This window comes from Perna viridis, chromosome 7 (genome assembly GCF_037379345.1).
Source record: "Perna viridis isolate PV_CMFRI_1.1 ecotype Kerala chromosome 7, ASM3737934v1, whole genome shotgun sequence".
NCBI lineage: Eukaryota > Metazoa > Mollusca > Bivalvia > Mytilida > Mytilidae > Perna > Perna viridis.
In genome coordinates, this window is record NC_142451.1 from 23,080,252 (window position 1) to 23,103,515 (window position 23,264).

Sequence of the window (23,264 nt, forward strand, 5' to 3'; positions counted from 1 at the left end):
TTAACTGAAATATTTCTAGTAAAGATTGCATTCTGCATAAGAGAATCATTTTGTTTACATGGACTGTTGATTTTGAGAAAGAGTTCTTTCTTCAATAGCAACAATACACAAGTGTTAAACAATAAAATACCCAAAAACATATTTTCACTTCATGTGGACGCAGAAGAATGTATTACGAACGCAGAGAAGAACAGGAATGATGTTCTTAAAGTGGGAATATCTCTTCAATACATTTTCAAAATTGAAAGCAAAACCTAAATGTTATTGTCATTGTTCTAATATTTGTTTTTTGTAATGAAATATTTGTTCTTCTGTTTTGTAATCACACTACATATTGCAAGAATAACGCATATTTAAGGTTCTCCTAAGGATGAGAGCATAAATTGTGTGCGATATATTTAAACAATAAAGACTAACCTTAGTTTTGCTTTTTTTTTCAGATCTCGAAATGATAGTGTAGTATCATTTATTTGAGTTTATGCGCAATGTGAACGTGTGAATTCAACATAAGTTAAACAATATCATGTCTTAAATAAATTTATTTGAAAATTCCTGATTCTAGAGTGGTGCTTCAATACACATTTGTAGAGTGTCATTGAAGTCAAAAGACAATATTTGCTAAATAGTGAATTCTATTCTCTGGATGAAGAAATTGCATATAACATGAATATCACAAGAACAATGGATGGGTAATTTAATTTAATTTATTTTCCATATCTAAATTTATGAATAGACCCTACACGATTCCTACTTAAAGGTTGGCCAAACGATAACCGTGTCTGGATTGGTATTCCATGGGCGGGTGTGTGCCGGAACCACATATGTGATCGTTTCGGAAGTTCACCCAACATTTCACTGTCCTCCGTATTTCTCTGATCTTCGGTGAGCCCACGTAAATATTCTAATCGCAATAACTTTCGTTTAAGGTCTGAATCAATATTTGCTGAAAGAATTTTATACAAGATTCCACTTTCATCAGTTTGTTTGTCTTCTGTATCTTCAGCGGAGGCTAGTACAACAGTCACAATTAGTAGGCACAAACAAGTTACAACTTGGCGCAGCATTCTAAAAGAAATGGAAAAAAAGAAGTTTGTAATCAAAAACTGTTTTAATGTCAATAATCTGTTTTACTTTATTTTGCAAACTCATATGATATAAGGCAGGTATAACATGTAAGATGAGGAAGTTTGATATATAGATATATTCAAAAATATTTTAGTAGCTATTTTTTTTTGGGGGGGGGGGTTTGGGGGGGTTGGTTTTTTTGTTTTGTTTTTTGTTTTGTTTTTTGTTTTGTTTTGTTTGTTTGTTTGTTTTTTCTTTGTTTTTTCTTTTTTTTGTTTTGTTTTGTTTTTTGTTTTTTGTTTTTTTTTTCTTTTCGTTAAATACCTAGTAATTCAAATGTATAAATTTTTAATGATTTTTTAATGTAACAGAATTTCACTGAATTTACATTAATTTTATTCCTTCCCCCTTCTAACGTTTTGAGTTCTAAAAAGGGAACCACCAGGCAAACTAATATGAGTAAGGGAACAGCCTATATCCGGGCATGGCACTTATATATAGCCAGATAGGATAGGCAAACTGTTGTCCATTTATTTTAGTATAATTCAGCGTACCGGATTTAGATACTCTTAAATGATTCTTTTTTTTTTCTTTGTTTTTGAGGTGCATATTTTTTAGATCAATTTAAGGCTACTTTCACTTTAAAAATCCACTTCCCTGACCCATATCTGTGGGTCTGTTTGATAATTATTCGTGTTTGACTGAACGTCTATCGTTACTCTCGCATGCGATGCTCGGTATTATTCTGATGGCATAATTCAATGTTTAAATACCTTTTAAACTTATATTTCTGATTTTTATGTTAGACGCTTTACAATGAATTATTATATAGTTAGAGACCAAAGTATTTTTTTCAAATACATTCAATCTCTTACATTTCCGATCATGTTCCCTTGATTAACCACCCAATCAATCATAGTAACTTATATAAAGTAGTAAAATTAAGAACCGGATTACATGATACTTCTGCAATTTGTTTCGTAAACAAAGATGTGGAATTGTAATATGTTTGAATTCTTGCTCAAAGGAAATAACACAAATTAAAAAAATCAATTGAATTTATATCTTCGGGACACCTTTGTAATATTATATTGGTTTAATAAAAGAGACCTTTTACAAGCAACAAACACATGCCTCGAAGTTACAAGAGCTGAAGTGGGAATATGTCGATTCTTGTGTAATCTATGCTAACTCCCTTATAAAATAGATAAAAGTAATTAGCAATGCCTCTAAGCATATGGTTCTACAATGACGATGAAGAAAATTAAATGTAATTATTGTAAAAGAATGCTTGTATTTTCCTGATAAATTCGTTATATTCAATTGTTCATTGGAAATCAATTAGTCACGTTCGTTTCTTGTTCTCCACAATAATTAATTTTAGTTTTGCTCGAAGTAATTAAAATCTTTTTTGTTTTACAAATGGGTTTGCAAGTTACAAATATTCACCAGTGTTTCGACAAGAAGTTTATATATGACCAAGCTTAAAAAACATCAAGTCAGTACAATGTTTTAGTATGTTAGTTACAAGAAGCAATGAAAATCAAAGGCCTTTTCATGAGTTTAAACTTACTGTTTTAAGAAGCAGTTGTATCTACCATCTCCTACAAGATACTGTAACCTATAACTGGGACTTCATGTACAGCAACACTAAACTAGAAACTACAACTTACAGAAACTGACTGGGAACTACCCGAAAAAGGATCTGACTTCTAAGAACTACTAGATACATACACTGATTACTAGGAGCTATAAATTACAGCATCATAGGGACTACAAGAAACTAAAACTGACTACTAAGAACTACAAGATATAGCAAATGGAGTAATTTAAAACTTTTAGAAATTAAAATGAATTACACATCACTTGCTTGATTACGAAGCTTTCAAACACAAACACTCTTGTTGGCATTTAAATATTTTGATTACTTGATTTTATACTCGGTCCTGTTATGATCTTGATTTCCTTCGTAATTTTTGTGAAAAATTTCTTATCAGATCACTCTCATTCACACTGCAGATAAACATTAATATTTTCTACAATGATATCGCACATAAGCTTAATTACCTTTATATCAAATGAGGAATAAAGCTATTGATTACGGGGATTGTTAGCCCAATATTTGCTGTTTTCTTATGGCGAATAACTTGCTGATAAACTATAATTAATTGACCATAAAAGATATTGTTAAAATTCCCTCTATTGAAATTCGATATTGCTAGACAAGCATATATAATTTTCTTCAGTCATTGATTATAACAAGGCTAGCCCGTTTTGGACAATACGGGTTTATATTAAAAGTAAGAAGAAAATTTTGCATTAGAGATAATGGACTAAAGTCAGCTCAAAGTGCAACACTCATCAAACGCCTTTTTCTTTTACATAAGCATTCACAAATGAATGCTAATTTATGCAACGCAAGAATAGAACGCCAGAGAGAACAGAAAAAAACACCAAAATCAAGATCTACAACTCCAACTTATAAGCTGTTCCCTTATACGGATCACAGTATATAACAGTTTTAAACATCTACAGGCCTAATCTCATTACCAACAAGGATCTCTGGGAAACACCAACTTCCTCCTCCGATGCAGATCAAGAAAAAAAACTTGACCTGGATAGGACATCAACTGCGAAAGGATCCAGGAAACATAACGAGACAGGCACTTCATTGGAATCTACAGGTGAAAAAAAAACGAGGACGACCAAGAAATGGTTGAAGAAGTTCTGTCAAAGATGGGATGACTGCAGCAGGATACAGTTGGCCGTCCATGGTGCAGCACGCACTGAACAGAGTCCGGGTGTAGGCAGATTGTCAGTGGCCTATACTCTGTGCAATTCACAAATGAATTGTTCTGTTTTTTTTTTCATATACAGTATACATTTGCTCAGGTTATTATTTTGAAGTATTTAAAATTGACATAGGTAGACAACTTAACCCAGTTGCATATTGTCAGTTAACTCGTAATGCCCTTTGGTGTTCCCAAATGCATTATTGTTGTTTTAATGACGAGACATTTACGCAAATTCATATACAAAAATACGCAAATGTAAACATTAAAATAGGCTTGGTGTGGCAGTTTTAATTATAGTATTTCTAACAAAGAGACATATTTAACCACTAAGTAATATCAAGTTGAATACTGCATCGAATTATACAAAACAATATTCCATTTGAAATCCGAACAAGGAATAAAAGGACACTACCGTAAACTTAGATCAAAATCTATTCTTATTGATAAAACTTATCCAGATGAAAAGCGTTATGTAAAATATAAAACAGTTTCCGGACTTCATTATAAATCATTTGTTAAAATTAAATCAGCTTATAAAGCCTTTAGAACATTCGATATAGCTTAAAACAATTTCGAAAAATGTCACTTAAAAAACGAAATAGGAACGTCATTACATCACTCATAAACTATATAAATTCATTAAAAATTCAGATAATCATTTTCGCAACATAATGAATCATTCTCAATGGTACATCTTATTGTTAATCAAAGAATTCTGCAGCTGTAATTTTTACCGATGGTTCCTCTCTGCAGGATGCAAGTGAAAGTACTTTAAAAAAAAAAACGCTTGCAAAACAACTTTTTTTTTCATTTTTACATAAAATACTCGAGATTATTAATCATGCATAATTTCAACAAAAACTGAAACCTGTTTTATCATTGACATTCAATAGTTATATTTTATTTTTATGAACAAATATGAAAGTATATATATTCTATAAATCCATGGCTATCAGACTTCTGTCAAATGTTATTAATCCTTGCTAAATGAGTTGACTTACTGTAAACGTATTATATTTCGTGTTTGCTAATTTTCGTTGATTCTGTCAAGTGAACATTTTCGCGGATATCTGTTTTGCGTTCTTTGTTCTTACCCTACCGGTGCACCTGGTCCATGCTCCCAGTTTTGAGTGGAGTCCGAGTTGCTCATTTGCTTTTGTTATTTTGTATGTATGATTTAAGTTACTTTATGTTCTTTGTTGTGTGTGTCTGTTTTACATGTCTGGTCGTTGTCCCTGGATCACATTCTTTTGATTACCGCTATAACCTTTGTTCCCTTGATTACTCTTTTCCACAACGAAAATAGCGGCAATTAGTAAGCTAACAATACATGAAGAGAGAGAATCAAGTAAAGCATATAGCACTACTATTATAATGTATTTGACGTTGTTTCCTTCTTTTTATAATTTGTTATAAGTATTATGTGAGATGCTGTTTTGTTTTTAAGGATATGTGTGCTATAATTTTATAGCCTTCTTTCTATAATATGTGATAACTTTGCTTTTGGTGCTTCGTCACAAATTAATTAATTTATCTTTTCTGGTAAAGCTTTCTTCGAAGATGGAATATCACTGCTCGACCAAAAGATAAAACGGATCGGACCATCGTTACAATGTCAATAACATTGTTTTCAAAACCTTTATCAAATTTTCAAATACATGAAATTGTTCCTGAAACAAACAAATAGCTACAGACATCAGTTTTTGTTCAATACTAAGAGTGTGGTCTAAAAGGTCAGTGGAATTTGGTATCCATAGTCAGAGAATGACATATGCACTTAACAGATTGATAGATATTTATGTAAAACTCAATTTCACTTATACAGTGAGGTCTGTATAAACTGAACCCTCAATAATCCAAAAACCAATGTAAACCAAACATTCTAAAAACCTTTCTATTTAAGGAGGTAGACCTAGGGTAAGGGACACAATTCTTACAAATCTTTGGAAAGTTTGTATCAATATTTTACATAAATCTCGTGTAAGCATCAAAGTAACTTGGACCGATTTCATTTTATTTTAAATGAAAGCTTGAGAGGCTTTGGGGAAATTAATATGATACAAACATATCACTGATTTAAAGAGTTATGTCCCTTACCTTGGGTCTACCTCCTTAAATGTACTTTGAGATTTGGTAATCGAAACACCATTCTAACCATGACACATATGACAGTTCAAAAGAGATTTGTTTTAGACAATTTCACATTTTTCATTGTACATTGTTTGGTATTTTCATAATTATGCTTTATGAAATCATTAAATTTGAAAAGTATTACTCTAGCTTGCATTTGAGCCAAATCGAATGAAATTAAGTCAGTATGTCATACTCTTCAATATAGGTATGCTTGCATCATCATGCGATCGTATTGGTGTTAGTTTGGTGTAAAATGTGATTAAATCTTGGTATTATTGAAAACTTCAATAATAAATTCATAAGAAAAAAATAAATAGTGCATGAAGATCGTTGTTCTACGAATTTTATTTGTGCTGTAGTATAAGTCTTGTCTAGACGTAAATTCTCCAAATTTCAGAAGTCTATGTTTGAGTTGAAGGTTAAGCGCGCTGCAAAAAACCTTGATTTAACCAACCATTTCGTTTGAAATGCCTGTACAAATTCAGAACCATTGCGAAAACAGCTACTTCGGTGGTGAAATATCTATTTTGCCAGATACATTTTGTACCTTATGATTGATTGGATTAATGTTCGGTAATTGTGTTGTTACCTTTGTAAAAGAAATCAGTCTTACTATCCATTAAAATAAGTATATTCTGTTTGCTTACCTCAAGTGAAAATCACGTGAAGTTATTTCACCAGAACACTGTGTTCCTTTCACAGTGGACAATAGATAATTTGCACACAAAAAAACAAGAAATAAAGCCATACCTTCGAGATTCCAAGAAGGAATTTACTGATGAAATTATTTAACGTTAACTGCAAATCTAATAATGTAGTCATTATTGAATTTCTACAACAGAAGAAACAGTAAGACCGAAAGTACAAACAAGAACAAATCCTCCGACAAAACAATACCAATATATGCACACGACGAACGAAACGTAAAACGCAAAAAAGAAAATGCTCATAGTAGAAAGAAGTCAGCAAACTAAACTAAGAGTAATCAAGGGAACCAAGGCTATAGCGGCAATCAAAAGAATGCAATCCAGGGACAAAGACCAGACATGGAAAACAGATATACACAACAAAGAACACAAAGTAACAAAAGTAAATGAGCAACTCGGACTCCACTAAAAACTGGGAGCATGGACCAGGTGCACCGGTAGGGTAAGCGTCCTCTGCTTTTCTAGAAACACCCGCCGAGTTGCTCATAAAAAGTCAAGTCCGGGGTAGACAAAAGAGGAAAGGAAAACTATGACCCGTTGAATAAATCAAAATATATGCAACCAATCCGTCCTTCCGTATTTGTGGAAGGCGTTTTGATGACTAACTTTTGTTATTGTTTTCTTGTTTAATCGTTTATTGTATTTAAACTACCTCTTTAACCATGGTTTCACATTGGAAAAAATCTAAAGTTAAAAATTCCGTAAAAAGAGAGCAGGATATTTCTAACTCAACCGAATGATGTTATCATTACGACAATTAGAACCAAGATTTGCTATTAAATGAAACTAAATACCCATAATGATATATATAAAACTTTTTTTGTAAATATTTCTTACTCTTAAAAATTCCCTTACCGTAAGATAAGATGTTGTCAAAAATGTCAATATATGTACCGTTCTTTGACGTAAAATTGTGTCATTTTGTCATAAGCGCTTTTTTATTTGGAAAGAATCAAAGCGTTTAAGATATTTTAATTTCAAATATCCTCATTCAAGATAACTTCGTGAAATGTCTGTTCTAAATGAAATCAACTAATTTCACCACTGTCAACTATTAAATCCTTGAAATTTTATATGAACAATATATTTTATGGTTCTGTTTTCATTATATGTTACACATAGGTAGTTTTATTATTTGTATAGCTTTTATATCTCTAGAAAAAAACGATGTCTTTTCCAACCATCAATCAACGTACTGCTAGCAATATAATAAAGGACATATGTCATGCTCAATGCAAGGCAGGCGTTCGTTTCCACTCTTATTTACCGCTGCAGATAAGCCTTTTGAAATTCTTGGGCGTTATTTAAATCATACGTCGTTTGTTAATCGGAAAACGTTATCTGGTTCCCTGGTCATTGTCATAATACCAATATCATGTACAATATGCGAGTAAATAGCAGCTTATGAAATAAAATAAAAAATGATGAGATTATCTAAATTAACTTTATATTTGTGAATGTATATCGAAAGATAATCCTAATATTGGGGATTTGATACATCGCATCTACCGTAAAGAACTTGAGAAAATGGATACTACAGACACTGTGAAGTCGGCCTCATATCTTGACCTACACTTAGAAATCGATGGTAAAGGAAAACTATTGACCAAACTTTACGACAAACGTGATGACTTTTCATTCAAAATTGTCAACTTTCCTTTCATTTGTTGCAACATCCCTTCAGCGCCTGTGTATGGATTGTTCATATCACAACTCACACGTTTTGCCAGAGCTTGCCGAGACTACGCAGACTTTTTGTATCGCGCTAGAAATTTAACAAATAGGCTTCTGGAGCAGGGTTATGTTGCTACAAGATTGAAGTTATCACTACAGAAGTTTTATGGCCGTCATCATAAACTCGTGGATCATTGCGGTGTATCCATCTGTGCCATGAAAACTGATTTGTTCAACGTGTCATAGTTTTCCTATCCTCTTTCGCCTACCCCAGACTTGACTTTTTATGAGCAACTCGGCGGGTGTTTCTAGAAAAGCAGAGGACTCTTACCCTACCGGTGCACCTTGTGCATGCTCCCAGTTTTTAGTGGAGTCCGAGTTGCTCATTTGCTTTTGTTACTTTGTATGTATGAATTTAGTTACTCTATGTTCTTTTTGTGTGTGTCTGTTTCCCATGTCTGATCTTCGTCCCTGGATCACATTCACGTACTTTTTTTTAATATTGAATATTAGAACGTATAAAAGTAAACAAAATAACGTCATATTTGCTCAGCCAATCAAAAGACAGAAGATGTCATTGGTGCACCGGGGTTATATTTTAGAGAAACTAATGGGGCGAAAATATTACCTGGGCTTCCAGGTTATCGGAAAAGGTCGCGTAAAATCATTCACTTTTTCCCGACTTTGCAAGAATCTTGCATTTTCTGAGAGGGCTTGCGGCAGCTTCTGCAGTGAATTTCTAACGTCAGCCGCTGTTCGGAGCTTGAAAAGCTTATGTATTCTGATAAAGATTAATCAAGGGAACCAAGATTCTAGTGAAAATCAAAAGAATGTAGTCCAGGTAAAGACGAGATAGGGAAAACAGTCACACACAACCAAGAACATGAAATAACCAAAATTACAAGTATAAAGAAACAAAAACAATGAAGTAAATGAGCAACTCAGATTTCACTAAAACTAGGAACATAGATTATGTGCACCGGTAGATAAGATGTAACCAAAGCTCTTTCATTAACCGAGCATGACAATTACATCGATAAATAAATCTGGAACTTATAATTATAACAAATTTACGTGAAAATGAGAACAAAGTACAGAGCGAACAAGCAGCAATTACAGGGTAACCAACGTCAATCATATTTGTTTCCCCTAACCTTTAGTAGCAATTGTAAACCAAGTTTAAATTCACAATACGTTACGGTGTCTTCAAACATCAGCGACTGTGTGTTCTAATACATAATGAATGATACAGATTTACAGAAAACTTTCACATTGAACCATACCGCAATCAAATAATTATTAGTGATCAACAAACAAAAATTCTCGAAACTACAAGTAAAGAGTACAAGTATGATATTTTATCTATAAACAGACTTCTCTTTTTTTTATAATATTAAAATACTAAAAGACTATTTATGAATATCAGTGTATCCTTGGTAGATACAGTGCATGTCTACGTTAAAGGAATCGTCGAGAAATTGTTAAAGGTTGCTTGTTCTTGCAAACTCAAGAACATTTTAAATCTTTAAGTTTTTCCTACACAAATGAAGTTTTAAATAGCCAACTGCAGGAATACATAGAAGACTTATTGTTTACATATATTGTGCCTGGCAAAAACATTTCGCAAATCGAATTATGAAATTTCGTGTTGAAATAAAATCAATGCTATTCCTGAATGGACATAGACAAATAGCCTGGCTTTAAATTGTCATTAAAAAAAGAAATTTCTGAATGCCAGTTGTTGACATAAGAACTGTTTATTTTAAAAAGGCAAAAAAAAAACCAAAACAAAATAACAAATCCAGGTCATATTTATTGACCAAAAAATAATTATATAGAAAAAAGACCTCCATTGTAGTTTTTTTATCAGTTATTAGTTATCAACTCGCGAAAGATATAGATTGCTCGTTTCCATATGATCAACGAATTTGATCTGTATCAGGGTTAGGTCTGGTGTTAAGTGTATACCTTTAGTTCTTAGGTGTTTTATCTTATTTTTTTTTCTTTTCCTGGTCTTGTGTTTTTGTTTGTTTTGATGTTTTTTTGGGGTTTTTTTATTTGTGTTTTGTGTTTTGTTTTTTGTTTTTGTTTTTGTTTTTTTTTTTTTTTCATGGATTTTTCCTTTTCAATTATAACTTCGGTATTAATACTTTCACTTCTTTATGTAGATACATTTTTACAATACGTGTGATTTGTGTTTTCATTTCATTGTCCGTTTCAATATCTCATATTTATGAATCATGGGATTTCCTTTTACAAGCAAACTTCGATGACAATAACTTGAGGACAGATTTGTTGAAATATCAGCAAAATAATTCAGCAATATATAGATAGAAGAGAATAATGAATAAGTGAACAATGGCCACGTTCAAAGGGTAAAAACTAGCTGCATACAATTAAAATATAAATAACACATAAACAAAATAAATAAGATATGCCCCAAAAGTTTCGACCTTATGGCCATCGTATGGGGGGGAAAATATTTGAAGAAAAAACTGTGATATATTATGGATAGAAGGTCAGATGGCAAAAAAAGTCAGTGGAAAGAGGAAAAAAGACGATTTAGATAAATGGAAGCAACATAGTAAACTAGAACAACGTGTACAAAAGAATTAAATCCCACCAAACAGCACACACAAAACTAAATCATTTCAATGTGAACTTAAGCATAAATATTAGGAGTGATGTCAGGTACTTCTGAAGAGTAGGAGCGACACCTGTCATATTGCAAGGAAGTAAAATCCGAATTGCATTATGTTCAGAGGATTGTCAATCCTGTAAGACGTAAAATCTAACTGAAGCTTTGTTTCATCTTTGGGATTGATATTTATAATTGGTCAATCAAATTATGATGACGATCGTTAAACAACTTTAGTGATGGATGAAAAATTTACAAGACACAAGAAGACATAGACACGAGAAAGAAATATTTTCAAGTCAATATTAGTTTAAAAGGTTTAAAAGGCTAAACGAAATCAAAAGTAATTTAAACATATTTTTGTTTTACTTTAATCATTATTATTATTATTATCATTATTTCAATTATTATTAATATAATCATAATTATAATCAGTATTATCAATTCAAACTGTAGATGTCTGAAATTTACGGTGATATATCAAATCAACATATCAAATTAAGGTACGTGTAGCAAGAAAATTGATGCATATGACATTTTAAGTGGCACTCCAGCTAAGAACCTTGCAAAATGTGATTCATGCGTAAAAACCTACATATTTTTATTTTTGATATTTTGCTTGAATTGCCATAGTAAACAGGAGTTAAAATTCATCTTTTCATATAACCCATGTTCTTGGGTGATTAAAATCATATAGAATACACTGTAAATTTAAAAATTAAGGGAGATAACTTTGTAAGATGACACTCAAGTTCAATAAAATCTATTGGATTTTCAATGTTGATTATCTCCTAAGACCAGGCAGATTTGAATGAATAATAACACAGATTTTGCATGATTCTGACAAAGACTGCTACATTTGAAACAACATAGGATATAAACTTAAAGGAATATGTTTTAACCATATACCTATAACTATTACGGAAGTAGGTCTGATTTTATCTCTAAATATAAAGAAACTTATCGTTTCAATGAAAAAGTTATAGATTCGCATAAATACCACCAAACAGAATTTTGAATGGGAATTGTTACACGGCAATTAACATCATAAAATGGAAACTGATAAAATCGCATTTAAAGCAGTAAGTATAAACTTATGGTTGAAACTTTCATACTTTAAATAAATGATTGATCTGTTCTACTTAGTAAGAGTGATAGCACACATGGGGTAAAAAATATCACACTTTTTAATAAATGGTAATAACAAAACTAACGAACTGATAAACTCTATGCAATAGACAAAAGGAAGAGTCAAAAACGGAATTCCGTGTAACAAAGGGCAGTGTCAAAAAACCAGAAATATGCAAAAACAGTCTCAATTTCCCGACTTGGTTCATGCATTTCTGATTGGAATGGTTGGTTGAATCATGGTTTATAACGTATGTTTTCAATACACAGCTTGAAAAGGTAATCAAGAGAACCAAGATTCTAGCGGGAATTAAAAGAATGTAAATAGGGACAGAGACAGCCAAGAACATAAAATAAACAAGTAATACATACAAAGTAAGTGTGCAACTCTGATTCCACTAAAAACTGGGAGCATGGACCAGATGCACTGGTACGGTAAGTGACCTCTGCTTTTCTAGAAACATCCGCCGAAAATTTGAAATTTGTTTGAAATGATACCCTTATTTGAGATATCTTAGTCATGCTAAAGTAGCCAAGTCAGTTTCAAACAAACAACAGTAATTATTGGAAGATACATGAATTGACAATATTCCCTGAGATGAATTATATCAATATTTTGAAGTATGTTTCATTATTTATTGATATAGTCTTCAAGTTCAAAATCGAAACTACAGACAAAAGCCTTATTGTACGATTTTCCCAAATAGTCTCAACTGACTTTTTTGCACCTCAGTCCACAACAATACCTTTAAACTGTCCTGATGCAAAATTAATTTCCAGGAGTAAAAATCTAATTCAGGAAATATCACATGTTCCCATTACAATTTTGATTGTAAATTGCAGACTCAAAAATTGTCTTTACACATAATCATAATATTTGTAGAGGTAAATGGGTAAAAAAATGTCGAAAACGAAAAAAAACCTCAATTTTAAGGCTCATAATGATGTAATATGTAACTCGTAGTAAAAGTGTGCGTTAGAAGTTTCGTGTCTGTTTTATTCTTAACATTTATCTTTTTGAATGGGCAATGTATAATTGATATACCTAGTTGAAAGATAACGAATTTTTAAAAACTGTGAATATATCTTATATAATGTATTTTATACACGAATAATGGTTGTTGGTGCTAAATGTACATGTTTTCAGATCCAATTGGTGGTATAAATGTCATTATTACATTTTGAACGAATGAGTTTACATAGGAATGCTTTTTGAGTGTTCGAGAAGATAAAGTATATTATAACAAGCAACGTAACCAAAGGAAGATAAGAAAATTTGGTTTCTTTAACTATATTCTACAATCATGATAAGCATTCCGTTTTAAAGGTTCTTTAGTTGATTAAGAGACATTCTTCTGTCAATTAGGAATCTTTTTTACTATATGGGCGTCTTACTAATGGACATGCAAAGGAGTCTACAATCAATTACTTCTGGTCTCAGATTAACCACTGCATGTAACATAAATCCGTTAGTAAGCACATAATGCTCACTTGAGTTAGCTAATAATGAAGTAGCACTCCAGCTAAGGATCCTGCAAAATGTGATTCATGGGTAAAAAGCCTACATATTTTTTATTTTTGATATTTTGTTTGAAATATCATAGCAAACAGAAATTAACATGTGGTTTTTCATATATCCTGTGCTCTTGGGAGATAAAAATTCTATAGAATGCACTGTAGATTTCAAAACTAAGGTAGATAACTCGGTAAATGGCACTCAAATACAATAGAATCTACTGGATTTTCAATGTGGATTATCTCCTGAGAGCAGGCAGATTTGAATGAATAATTACACATTTCATAATATAGACCCATAAAACAACTTAATTACAAAAATAAAAATATGTAGGCTTTTTGTGGGTGTATAGCATTTTTCAGATTTTGCATGATTCTTACAAAGACAGTTACTTAATCAAAAAATCAAATGCAAACCACAAATAATGCACACTAATCGAATGTATACAAAGGGATTAAATGAAACGAGCTTCATTTACAACTCCATTTTCGTCTAGGAGACCTGCGTTTTACTCATATGTTAAAAATAATCTTAATGAATTGTGACACTGAGGTAGATATTCTTATCCTCTTGATATCTCATATAAAATTATTGTATATTAGACCGTATGATCATCAACGATGTATTAAGTAGCTTATTCCCATATCATGGTCACGCAGGCCATGTATTATAAATAAAATTATTACGATAATGCCTATTTTGGAAATAATTATGTTGAACTTGGTAACGTAGAAGGTAGTTATGGTTATCTGATAAGTTTTTTGTTAATATTAATGCCAACACATACCTAAGTTTTTAAAGTAACCTTCTCATATTTTTTTACATTAAAACCCATCAATTCTTCCTTATAAATAAGAACTGCTTTCTATTGACAATTTATTGACGGGGAGAGTCAATTGCTTGTGGAGTGAAATCAGATATTATCTTGCCTGTTTGAGGTTTGAATCGTATAAGTACTTATCATATAAATATTTCAAATTGCGGTATGCTGCATGTGATTTAAGAAGTAACCTCTTATCCGAATACTTGGAAAGATCTAGATCTAAAAATGAATAATACAAGAAGTACTTAAAACCAAAACCAAAAAATATCAAAATAGGGACCCAAATCCAGCACCGATTAGTTTTACCAAAGATGTCAAAAGATCTACATAATTGTAGTAGCTTTCATTTAATGCAAGGAATGATGTCTCAGTGTTTTGGTTTTTTTTACTCATGCGCTTCTATAAATCTGGCTGAATTAATCCCTGTTTTCGGGGATACATTTTTTTAAACTTAGTATTGTCTAACATATTCTTATTGTGATTTAATTAGATAGGTTATTTTCTATCAACTAATATCACAATGCTCTTTTAGTGATAAACGAGTACAGTCGATAAGACATGTCATTACATCTTAGTTGATGTCCGTTTACAAATACAAAAGTACCAATTATATAGATATTTCGGTATGCTGTATATTTTTTCAAGCAGTAACATTCATCAGCATTTTGGAACCATATTCTTAAGACGTTCACGATTCAAAAATATATTGTTACACGAAGTTTACAAAACCAAAAAAAAGGAAGTCAAATCCAGCACCGATTATGTCTACCAGGGTGTGTCAAAACAAATACAATAGTATTGCCCCATGTTCAGTTTGGAAAACTGTCACTGATTTCGTATGTTATATCATGGTAAATGATCATGACTGTATATATAAGGTATACATTTGCATTTCAAAATGGTATGTATGCTAAAGAGTAATCAAGGGAACCAAAGTTATAGCGGTAATCAAACGAATGTAATCCAGGGACAAAGACCAGACATGGAAAACAGACATACACAACAAAGAACATAAAGTAACTACAGTTATACATACAAAGTAACAAAAGCAAATGAGCAACTCGGACTCCACTTAAAACTGGGAGCATGGACCAGGTGCACCGGTAGGGTAACGCTAAATTGCGTTTGGAAGTAAGAATTTCTTTTATAAATTCACATTAACGACATGCATATAAATGATTTGAATATACACACGTATAATTTTTTTCTAGTTGACGAGTTTATCTTCAAGCTGATATTATAACCGCACTACAAAAGGTGGCCATTGACTACGCATATTCAGAGGTGTTACCGCTCAGATGTAATAAATATTAGTTGTGTTAGTGTCAACTATTTGTACTTATATCAAATGTGGACACTTGCTATTGATACTAATCAGTAAAATAATAATCATCTGCCTTTTGCCATAATTATAATAATTTAAAGTGTTATCTAATCAGAAAATATTTTCTAATTAGATGACCCATTTTACATTGTTATCATCATATACTTTTAAAGTTTTACAACATAAAAAAATGTAAATGTGTGCCGAAGTTATTCTCCATTCTTCAAGCTGTGCAGAGCTAGACATAAAAAAAATATTTTCAGACTGAAGCTGACACTGTTTAAGATGTCACTTGGATTTTTTTCTCATTGTTTTAATGCCATAATTATCAACTGTGCATGTTTCTTACTTTTCAAAGTGCATATGACAGTTGTGTTTTAAGCCAAATAAATATTCCGCAAAGATAGAACTAAAAAGTTATAGATCTGATTTTATTTTTTTTTCACTGGACCAATAGTCCAATCTAACGCTCAGTTGACTACTGTTTTACCCATTTTGAGTTTTTGTGCACATAACACATACACACTTACACCAGAATTCGAGTAACAGCCATGGAAGCTGGAAGTTTGGTTAGCCATAAACTCTGATAAAAACTGCTTGCATGAAGACATGAACGTAATTTTTCATTCCATTTTCGGGTATCCTTGATTTTGCAAGTTAAGTTCATGTACAAATAAATATTTCCATTTCCAAAATATGATTATGAGGTAGGTCATTTGTGTTATAACCTTTATCTAGAAAGGTTAAGTTGCGAAACAGCAAATATTTTTATATCAAGTTCAACACAAACGTATCTCCATGTCTTTTCCTTTACAAAGAAAATGAGTCCTAACAATAATTAAAAAAAAATAGTTCCCCTTGGTCATTGAATCAAATAAAGCCATTTTGCATTGAATTCATACTATCAGTATAGAAATAGGCATCGTAAATTCCAGGTTATACAAACTCATGAGGCATTTGCTAAATGTATACCAACTTCATCAAATTGAAGCGCTTGTTTTTTTTTGGAAAAGGTCAACATAGGCAATCGTGCTCCCCATAAACTAATCCGACAACTTCGTGGTATTGTATAAAAACACAAAGTGAGTGTTTTTTTCTGGGTCTCAACTTTGTAATAAAAAATATGTAAGTATTTCAGAAGTCTTATTTTTTCTTTTTTGCTAAAAACAAAACAAAGATTACTTTTTATGATTAGATAAAGAAAGACATTTTACTTCAAAAATACTTTTTAATTCTATAATAGTAGGTGACAGGTTACAAACCAGTAGGTTCTGACCTACTAAAAATGAATTTGTTTTCTTACTATACAAAAAAGTCAAATTAACAGTCAGTATTTAAGAAAATAAATTCTTAAAAAGAAAGGATTTTATTCAGCTAACTTATCTCAAACGTTTGCATTCAATCATTTAAAAAATTTAATTAAATAAAAGGAATATACAACATTCAAGTCTTAACAGAGTAATTTGTGATTTTTGCCTCATTGAAAGTTATAGTTTTAACAGGTACATGAAACTAATAAATAAAACGCATTACCTTATGTAGATGTGCAGAATTTAAATGATAGAATTCCAAAAACTGTGTCAGTATTTTCTCATTGGAAGTGTTACTAGCAATGTTTTCAGTCAATTGGAAGAAATGAAAGATATTTATTGACATGGATTAGTCGGTGGGCGATACGAACGAATCAGAGCTAGTTCCACTACATGAGGGGCGTCTATAGAAACACTTCCAATTTTTCTCATTAATTTTACATTTATTTTACATGCGTTGTATAAAATCCTATATGACGCGTCGTTTCATTGACAAGTTGTTAGCAAATCCAATACCGGTTATATCTATATAGCTTATTACGGTCGCGATTAAAACTTCTATCTTGCGTTTTCCAGGCATTAATCAATTTACCTGATGACACGGAAATGCTGGGAATTTCTCAATGATGAATACAATACAACGATGATTGTAAGCATTAAAGAATTAAAACGCAAAACCTAAAATTTCGATGAAAATATAATTATCCTTTGTATATACCATATCTGAAAAAAGATGTAAATCTACAAATGTTCTAATCAGTCAAGATGTTCTTTTATTTGACACGCCATGACACGAGGAAAAGAAAGATTCAACATTGACAAATCTACCTTCTCATCAATCAGGCATTGCTTTTTCGAAGAGGAGAACAGCGGTGTTATCGCCTTGGCTAACAAAAACAACTAAAATATATGTAAACACGAAAATCAAATAAAAAAAACTATTGACCAAATCCTTGAATGAAGGATTTAGAGGGTTGTATCGTTGTAAACTGACAATGTGGTAAATCATTCTGTCGTGTTGAAGTTCGCATTGTAATTAATTATATACAATTACTGTATAATTTTAAAATAAAGGATGAGATAGAGATGAATATGCATAGAGTAATGAAGGGTAATTTCAAGTGCATAGAGTAATGAAGGGTAATTTCAAGTGCATAGAGTAATGAAGGGTAATTTCAAGTGCATAGAGACGAATAAGTAGATGATCCTTCTCCATTTGCCTGTATGTAGTTTTTTGTAGTTTTCGAATCTAACACAAATAAGGTATCTCAGATTTCTCTCTTGAACGAGGTCATAAAGGACTTGTAGCTATGATTTCATGCCTGTATTGCATTTGTATGTAAGATTACCCGAATTATCTTTAATTTTTAGTTCATTCTGTATTAAGCATTCGTAACAGTGCGCTTTACATACAAAAGTAATATTGTTAGAATCGTTGTCCGCAAGGACAACGTATATTTTTATCATGAAGAGGAGAAACATTTTGCAGCTTGTACGTCTTTGAATACTAAATAGTCAATATGCAATGCTTGTTCATAGTTAAAATTTTAAGGGAAGTACGGGTGTTGGTGTAATTGTAGGAGACAATCGGGACGGATTGACTTTTGAAATAAGACGGTATTTCTTTCAGTAGTATTATTCGGTTAAGAATGTTACTGATGTTAATCGCATCAAAACTTGTATTTCAAACGGACTGTGCGGAAATGCTCCGTTGTCTTAAAGGTGCTCCGATCTGACAGGTTTGAAACTTCGGAAAGATTCAACTTCACAAAAAATACTCGCCAATCTGTAATTGGACGAGAAAGTAATTTTGTCTACTTTGTCAAGTGTCAAATCTCGAAGGTTTTTGAAAATATTAGCAGGAAGTGAGAACATATTTAAACGAATATTTGTAATTAAAGAGCACCGTGCAGGTCCAGGTATCAAAAGAATAGGCCTGAAGCAGCGCTAAGCTTGTCGTAAAAGGCGATTAAATAGTGTTCAGACCCCTGGCCGGGGGCAAGGTGCTGCCCACAGAGCAACTGCGTTGTGTACCCCTGGTGGTGGAATGGGGTACATGTCGACCCCATTATCCTTGTGTCTCACCCCATTTTTCATTTCATCATCATTTAATGTTCATTTTATCATCCACTTCATGTTTATCGCCTGAATATAGCTGAAATATTGCTGCTCGGGCGTTAAAAACCCTAACAATCAATCAATCAATCAATGTAATTCAAGAGGGTTTCAAAAGAAGGCCGTTAAATATTTCTGATAATTTGCTCTGATGAATTTCGAGCATTAGGTAGTTGGTGTCATTTTCAACCTTGAGGACGTTGAGTACTTGGATGAGTATTGAAAAGACCTATAACATTTACATTAACTGAGGTTTTGATAGGTTTCAACAACCTTGATTTTAACATTGCAGTCAAAGTTCGTTTTACGTAACACTGGGTATAAGCTTCATAAACCTTTCGAACTGAAGGATGTATTCTGCTAATATACGAGGGTATTCATAAAGGTAATAACAAAAATGCCCAATTATACTATTAAGACATTGACGCTTCTAGATAGACGTTTGGTTTATTCATGTTCACTGTATTTTATTGGTTATTTTTTATCGTCTACGCCCATATTTAATATTTTATTTAGATCTTCGCTGATTGTTCGATGATAATTATTTGGGAATTCGTAAACAAATAAGCAAAGCCGAAAACTCAGAGTAACGAAAAGTTATCGTCTACCTTCATATTTGATATTTTATTTTGATCAAACTTATATGGGAATTTTAAACAAATAGACACAACAGAAAACATAACAAGTGAAAAAAAAGAATAAATAACACAAAGTCAAAAGTACAGACAAATGAATTGAAAAAAATAACCAAAACCAGTGGTAAAATTAGATGTCCCGATATGGTAAAGTGTTTCATCTATGATTTTATCAACGCGTTTGTTCTTTTCCTCTAAATTATTTAGACATCTAATGATAGCCGGTGTGTGAAATAAATTATGCTTGAATTAATACAATCCCGGTCATTGCACAGGCTCTCATGGAACGTCGTACTAATGTCAATAATAACAAAAGACAGACCTATCGTTCATGTCATGATACGGTTGTATCATATTGGTTAACTCTTTCAACAATGTCTTCACTATTACATCATACTTTTTTTCTGTGATCAGTTCAATATCCTATTGTTTTAACTACTAAACAATTCAATTAACCAATGAAGGGTCATACAAACAATGTCAGTAGTTGTTGATTAAGTTAGCAGGTAATTGGACAGTTGTTGCCTTTTGAACGTGTGCACTTAAGTAGCACTCCAGCTAAGAATCATGCAAAATGTGATTCATGGGTAAAAAGCCTACATATTTTTTATTTTTGATATTTTGTTTGAATTGCCATAGTAAACAGAAACTCAAGTTCAGTTGTTCATATTACCCGTGTTCTCATGAGATAAAAAGTATATAGAATGCATTGTAGATTTGAAAATTAAGGGAGATAACTTTGTAAATGACACTCAAATGCAATAGAATATTGGATTTTCAATGTTTATTATCCCCTAAGAGCAGGCCGATTTTAATGAATAATTACACATTTCATAGTATTGACAAAAATAATAGTAATTACAAAAATAAAAATATGTAGCCTTTTTTGGGGTGTATCACATTTTTCAGATTTTGCATGATTCTTACAAAGACAGCTACTTAACAAGTTTAAATGCACGTAACTTAATAAGTTACATGCATTTGTTTTTTGTCATTTCCTTTTCAAGTTCTACCATTTCAATTTTTGAAAATATGATACAATGAAAGACAAGGTTGTGTGTACTTTTTAGAATATACGATACATGAAATGGTTTTAAGTTACTATTAATGGTTGGTGATGCTGTTCGATTTGAAGCATTGAGGCTTAATGGTTCTGTTCCTGATTCCGTTGTTGCTTTAGTGCATCATTTGTTTAATCAAGATATTCAATTAACGTGTAAATCATGCGGCACATGAATTAAATCTTTGACAAATATTTTCAGTCGCTAAAATTTTAACATCAGAGGATTTTTGTTCTAATCACAACGATTTTAATACTGTCCTCAAAATATAAGATACACAAACTTTTTCACCATTTTAATGATGAACTAGAAACATTGGTGTACAAAATATCTAAATTCCTACAGACTTGATATCATTTCAGGAAACTTCTCTTTTTTTCTTTGTTTTTTACTGTTCATTACAATAATCTCAGATCTCTTATATCAAACTGTTCTAGACCAGTTGTTGCCATTCAACATCCTTGTCACAGGTTTTGAAAGTGTTTGTTTGTTTGTGCGTTTGTTTGCTGTTTGTGTTTTGTTTTGTTTTGTTTTGTTTTGTGTGTGTATTATTTGTTTTTCTCTTTTGACATGACTAAACATTATAAAGAAGGCAACAACGCCTTGAAATCAAAAGGGATATACGATACATTATACGAGGAGCAAATCGCACTATACAAAAAAGCTATAAGATAACGCACGATATGATCTCCACTTAAACCTGGGATAGGATAGGTGCTCTGGAAGTGTTCCTCCTTCTTGGACACAACTGCTGCTTAGTTATGGTCAAGTCTGGAGACATGGTAAGAAAAAATGGATACCATTGGACATATTAGAAACGTACACTCCATATCGGTCATGGTGACTATCCAATCGTAGATTTTTAAATAATTAAGTTATTTTTTTTATTATGTTATATGATTTTGTTTTCGTTCTTTTATATATCATTATATCATTTCATATACCGTTAAACCTGTTTAATCCTGATAAACCGAAAGATAAGATCCTTTTCTGTCAGCCTTAATATTTTGAACCTTGGTAAATTGAACACTCGTCTGAACCCTACCGGTGGTAAAGTCCAAAAGGGGTTCAGTTTAGACATGGGTTAGCTTACACGTGTGAAAAAAAATAAAACTCTTTGCGAAGAACTTATGTTTTTGCTTTGTATTTCCATTGCTTATTGCGGACAGATCGAAAAGTTAGAATATTTTATCCTACGCTTCTTAAATTGACATTTGTGTTTTTTACAGGTAAACCCTGGGAAATGTTTTTTTTTTTTAAATTCATTATAACCCTACAGTCCGTGATTCTTTTTTATTTAAACAACTTGGCATGCTATTTAGTTTCCGATTTTATTACGGAAAACATCATTTATTAAACAAACAAATACAAATGGTTGGTGGCTCGATATATATTTCTTGAGTGACATTTGTTGTTTACTGTAGCGTTGTCGGATAATAACGCTTTTAGAATAAAACAATACTGATATTGCCACGCACTTTTAGGAACAAAATCCTTTGCATTTTTTGAACTCATACCTTTTGAAATGGAAATAAAAATTTAATACTTCAAAATGTTATTTTCCCTTAGGACAAATGATCATATTGGCATAACAGTAATGTCAGTACTTGTTTAAGAAGGACGCGTATATATTATACAAACTCTGATATTTAATTCTATGGTCTAAATCAAATCGAATTCCAAAAGAGAAAAGTATTTTGGTTCGTATAATTGTTCCATTGTAAAGGTTTTCTAAAATGCCCATGCATTGCATAGTTGTAGGAGTACTTTCATCAATTAAGTTAATGATCTGCATTAAAATTGAAATATGCATATCCAGGTATGATTAATTAATGAGCTATTTCCTCAAGTGTGACATTTATTCCATTTGTGTAACAGTTTTGGAAGTCTGTCTTTCCCGCGGCCAAACGCAAACGAAATCATTTCTTACTAGATATGGACTTCATAGATATTCTTCCTTTCATTGCGATAACATATTTTAACATTTTAGTGTCCAATAACCGCTTCATGGCATTACAAAAAAGAAGTGAATGTTGGTCAATCGTCCTTAGATATCGCATTCGTGTCAAAATATTCCTTTGGTATGTCAATCACATTAGAACATGTCCATTAAGATTATCAGAACACGCCATGGCATAAAACAATCCGGAAAATAACATTTTTGTTGTTTGTTACATAGCATAGGTCATTGCTTTGTACTGAAATATTTGAACTCTACAGTATCATTTATAGTAACCGGAATAATCACCCAGTCATTGCATTGACATTGGTATATATACTTGCTATTCTTTTATCATACTTCAATTGTGTTTGAAAGTTTCAAAGCAATATAAATATGTC

The 23,264-nt window shown here is 31.9% G+C and overlaps 1 long non-coding RNA gene across 1 annotated transcript; it reads right to left on the reverse strand.

Moving 5' to 3' along the window:
* Positions 1 to 524: 524 nt before the first annotated feature.
* On the reverse strand, positions 525 to 17,441 carry LOC148611857 (uncharacterized). Its single transcript, XR_015924612.1, has 2 exons — positions 17,337 to 17,441; positions 525 to 1,065 (listed from the first exon to the last, which is right to left on the reverse strand). It is a non-coding gene; the product is annotated as an uncharacterized LOC148611857 (long non-coding RNA).
* Between the last annotated feature and the right edge of the window lie 5,823 nt (positions 17,442 to 23,264).